The sequence below is a fragment of the Sinocyclocheilus rhinocerous genome, unplaced genomic scaffold, assembly GCF_001515625.1.
Source record: "Sinocyclocheilus rhinocerous isolate Xijiao unplaced genomic scaffold, SAMN03320098_v1.1 scaffold599, whole genome shotgun sequence".
Classification (NCBI taxonomy): domain Eukaryota; kingdom Metazoa; phylum Chordata; class Actinopteri; order Cypriniformes; family Cyprinidae; genus Sinocyclocheilus; species Sinocyclocheilus rhinocerous.
The window spans coordinates 865,250-870,802 of NW_015652138.1; positions in this window are offsets into that span (position 1 = coordinate 865,250).

Consider the following 5,553-nt stretch of genomic DNA (forward strand, 5'->3'; position numbering starts at 1 on the left):
ACACACACACACACACACACACACACACACAACAAGGCAAGGGAGGTGGTACTATTGCTGCTCAGCGTCATGCGTTTCAGCGACAGAATGTAGAGAGTAAAGTTGTGCAGTAGAGGGCTGTAATCCCTCAGCGCTGACCCCATCAGCATCAGCCCACTGCCGTCTGCACTGATCAAAGCCTGTCCGCTCACACCGCCAGCTACTTTGCACCTGAAATATGGCCTATTGGTTTTAGCTGGCCGCGGCCCCTTCTGCTGAACCAAACAATGTGGAGCCAAACGCAGCTGCTCGTTTCTTCGGTTATTGACAAAGGAGATAAGACAGAGCCAAGAGAGGACAGACCTTAATTAATAGCACAGAAAGAGTAGAAGCAAAGCACGTTCAGTAGAGACAGGATAGCATTTAGAGCATTAATAGTCAATTAGTAGTAACTATTAAATGCTCAAATGTTGACACACTATAACTGTAAGTAACTGTCATATGAAGAATGTTTAGCATTTCATGTATTCCAATTAAAGCTGAACTGACGAAACGGAGGCTTTTACATCAAACTCAGGCTATTAAAGAGTTAATTCACTCAAAAATGGAAATTGTGTCACTCTCATTCATGATGTTTAAAACCTGTTTGGAACACAAAAAGAGATTCAAGGCCGAATGTTTGTGCTAGATCAACCAGAAAAACCACGCTTGACTTCGCCAGCTATGTTTTACTGGTGGGAAAGCACAACAATGCTGCAGACCAGTGTTAGACCATCACCAACCAACATAAACCAGCCTGGACCGGCATGAGAACTCATGAACAAGGAACATGTGCTATATAAGTCTTTTTCAGAGTCATACTGTATGATGTGGTGTATAATGAAAACACATTACGATGACATAACTGAAAATGATCCCATCCACTACAGCTCACATGTCATGTTCAGTGTAGCCACTAATACCATTGTGGAATCACTAACAACTACTGAATACCCCGTTATCATGAAAGTGGCTGAGATCAGAAGATTAGAAATTTCATTACGGATATATATGTTCTCCTCAAATATTTAATTTCAGAATCATGGGCATTAATATGAAATTGCTTGTCCAGTCATCCTGCTCCTCAGGAAGGATTTCCAGCAGATCTCAGCGAGGATTTACTGTTCAGGCCCAGTAACATCAGTGAGATCAGGCTAATCAGTGCGTCTGTCAGCTGGCGTTCCAGTTCATTCCAGAGGTGTTCACTGGGGTTGAGGTCAGGGCTCTGTGCAGGCCTGTTCTCACACACCCATCTCACCAAACCATTTCTGGATGGACCCGGTCTTGTGGAAACTCCTCACACAAAACTGGAAGTGCACAATCCCATTGAAAATCATTCTGTGATTTTAAACAAAAAGCAAAAGTGAGATACAAACTAAAGCAACCATGCCATTTTATCTTGCTTCTACAAGCTATTTTATTGTGTTTTATGAGACTCGAGTGCTCCACATCACAAGAGCAATGCTGTACCGGGTGAGCTACAGAGCAAGTTTACTATGCCAGAAAAGCCATATACATATGGAGCTGGTGATGCAAACTTTAAAATGTATTAGTTCACAAATCATGCACTGTAGTAAAAGTGTTTTGAGCTCATAACATAGTATTGTGCAAGGAAACCGCATGAAAAAATTCTGATTATTAATTTTATACGAATTACTAATTATTAATATAAATAATCTCCCCATAATCATGATTTGTGTGAAAAGGAATTAAACTAGTCAGTGTTTTACTGTCACTAGTGTTTATTTGAGCTGGAAACTGCAGTGAATTGTAAGTACAGGTACATTTTTTTAGTTTTGCAGAACATTTTTCCTTTTTTGGTTGAATATTTTCCATCCAAGCATGTCAACTGCTCCAGCTTCATGATACTCACATCAGAAACCTATTTCATTAAGTTCTTTTGCTGCTGAGCTATCATTTTTAGCGCAGTAGTGAGAACAGATAGATGGTGTTTGTTTATTTATTTCAGCAGCTATGGCCCGTGACAGCGTCACACTGATGGAATTTTAGCTCTTTAGTCAACTATTTTATTTTCCGAAGGGGGCTGTGTGACTGTGTGCTTTAATTTAGCATTATCCAGTAAAGTGTTGCATGTTTGCTTAAAGGTGGCTCATTCATACATTGGCAGAAGACATGTGCAAAAACTGTAAACCAACAGCTTGTCACTGGAGCAGCTGCATTAAAGTGTCAACTTTGCACCTTATCTACCCCTTTAAAGGTGCTTATGGTCTCGTCCTTAATTTTTCTTATCTGTAGACTCTCGTCGCGGCTCACGTGCCATCCTACTGCGCTCCTCTGTTGGTTTTGCATGAGGCTCAAGCACGGCTTTGAGGACAGACAAGGGTAAATGTGCTGTTTAGAGTGACAGTGATCAAGTTACTACACCTCCTAGCTCACAGAACGATCCCATACAAAGTCCTGCTGCCTGAATTAGTCACACATGTTTGCATATGTACACAAACACGCCCAGCAACAAATACACAGGCAAACACGGCCACACAGACACGCAACACTGGTGGTCCTGTAAGGAGTGTCTTAAGGCCCTCTCTCTGTCTGTCTCCTTTATCTTACCTGGGAGGCCCAGACAAAGGTGTATTCTCTGCGAATAAACAGGTTCTTCGTGTTTGGGCTTCTCTCCTAAGAAAACAGCATCTTCAGGAGGAAAATGAACAGCCAACGGTTAGCCAACTTTGTGGTCCATTTTGCATGCCAATCATATCTGCCAAACAGTTAAAGAGTGGAAACTTACAGAGAGATGCATGCTTTTCTACCAAACTGCTTTGTGTTTGAGTAGTGGATTGAGGAGATGTGCATGCAAACAGCGTATCAGAGCGCTTCTTTGATTCCCCCGTCGCACACGTGCGTGTCTTGCTCTGCTGAGAACCATCACTTTCCATTCTCTGTGAGGATAGCCAGAGTTCATGCCGTTCATTCACATGTGCCTGGAAGCCCGCAGACTGGAACGAGGGAAGAGTTCAGATCGTTCCCAGGTACCGCGTCTCGGCAGCCTTTTATTGGCCTTCTAAATTAGCCTGTGTTTGGCTTGAACTTTATCAGAGCCCCGGCCGCAGTGACATTGAAGTGCCTCCTGCTAAAGACTGCCACGAACAGCTTTATGGGGGCAGATAGCATTTTATCTGACCATCTAGATAAAAAGGCCAGGGTTGTTCCTAGCTGTGGCGCTTGAGAGGGCTTTTCCCAGATCTGGAGCATGTTGAATTCTTAGACCTGGCAGTAAATTGTGTTTGAGACAGAAATGCTTTTCTGGACAGATTTCCCCCTGAAGAGGCTGGAATGCACAGCCTCGCCGTACAGACAATGTAAATCAGCAGGTCATTGTTACATTCATATTTTTTGGCAAAGATTAAACTGTAAGAGACACTAAAGTGATGGTACATTTACATCAAGAGCACAGTCTTCTTCATTATTGGCAAGTTTCGCTGGCTTTCCCTGTGAAATTCCACAACAATCACAATAACGGCAAAATGCAATACTGTATAAGATATAAAATAACGAATACTTTTCTGCAGCGGAATCTGTTCCGTTTAATAACTAGGCTTTATAAATACATCCAGTGTTCCTTCTTTGCAGATCTGGTTATTAACAAATGACTGTCAGTGCGAACGGATCAAAAACTCAATAGCACCACCAAAACTGCCTGGATTTGTATTTGCATTCACAATTATTTGCCACAAGTGTAGAATTTGCTCTATAAATGCCACCAAAGAAGTATTTTTACACCAACATTCCAAACCTCAGGTGACGTCAGCCGAGAGATGGGCTGCAAACTCAGTTTATCACATTCAGACCAAAGAGCACAAACCAGAAAATGAGGTTTGAGGTTTGGTTGCAAGCAACTGCAGAGACGTGAGTCTCTCTCGTCATTTACCCTTAAGAGCTCAATCTGCAAACTGCAAAATGCATTATTATGATTATTCATTTATTTATTTTGATAATTGAAGCAGTAACCAAAGAGTCTCCTCATTCAAACTCCTGTAATATTGTCTCTTCTGTATTTGCTCTGTGGAAGCACACCTCTCTCTCTGTCTCTCTGTCTTTAGCACACACCCTGACAGCTTTTTAATCATCTTTGCAGCTTTTTGTCTCTCTCAACAGTGTGCTTTTCTTATGTGAGGACCTCACCTTCCCCTCATTCAGAAGCCGTGAAGCGAGACTACTAAGGCTCGGTGTGTGTCCTCACACTCCGCTACGCCCTGCGCTCTGACATCACCCTGGGTTTACTTTGTCTCTTTGTTTGGCCGAAAAATTGTTTAAATATGTATTTTTCACAACGGTAATGTTTGCTCAATAAATCTTATTGTCAGGACACATAAAGACCCCAGAATACCGAGAGCAGCAATGGCGTAAAAACGCTGAACTCCCACGGATGATGTTTTTCCTCATCAAGCCCTGTCAAAACAGACTCAAGTTTGCAGCACAACTAGTACAAAAGACAGTTACTATGGACTAAAGGCCTTTGTGTGTGAAATATCTTACACAACATATTAATGTAACTTACATTACATTCAAACTACAGTGAAGCCCCCTTTAAAATGATCACATGTTGTTGCTTTGCAGCCTGAAATGAAGACGGACACAGTTTTTGTTTTATCCAGCTGTATTTACTGTATAACATCCAGGTGAAAGATAAAACATATCAGAAAAAATAAAAAAAACAGAATCACTGAGTTGGAAAATGGATCAGGCCCTCCTAAAAATGACTTGCAAACTCAATCAGGTGTAGCTCATCACCTTCTCAATGGCACACAAAGCCGTTTGACTTTCAGCTGTGCTCAGCTGTGCTCATTCTGATCAGCTCAGCATGAAAAGAGCGTTCCTGGAGCGTTTCAGTCCTTGGTAGTGCAACTGAAGCAAATGATGGGTGGCAAGGCACTGTCAAAAGATCTCCGGGATAAAGTTGTGGACATGCACAAGTCAGGAGATGGATACAAAAACATTTCGAAGGCTTTATCAATGCCTAGAAGCACAGTGAAGTCTATTATTAAGAAGTGGAAGGTGTTTGGTACAACACAGACCCTCCCTGGATCGGGACGTCACTCCAAACTGGATGAAAGAGCCAGGAGGAAACTGGTCAGTTTATGACAAAGAGTGGTCATTGTGTGCATGTGACAACAATATCACAAATACTCCACAGATGTGGCTTGCATGGGAGGGCTGCAAGAAAAAAGCCAGTCCTCAAGAAAGGCCACATGCAGTCAGACTGAGCTTTGCCAAAACACACCTTAAAGAGTCTGAGGCAGATGAGACTAAAACTGAATTATTTGGGATCAACACCAAACGATATGTCTGGTGGAAACCCAATCCAGCTCAGCATCCAGATAACAGCATCCCTGCAGTAAAGCATGGAGCTGGTGATGTCCTGTTATGGGCTGTTTCTCTGCAGCAGGGACTGGAGCTCTCGTCAGGATAGAAGGAAACATGGATGGGGCAAAATACTGTCAAATTCTTGAGGAAAATCTGCTGCTCTGCCAGAAAGCGGTCAATGGGAAGAAGGTTTACCTTCCAACATGACAA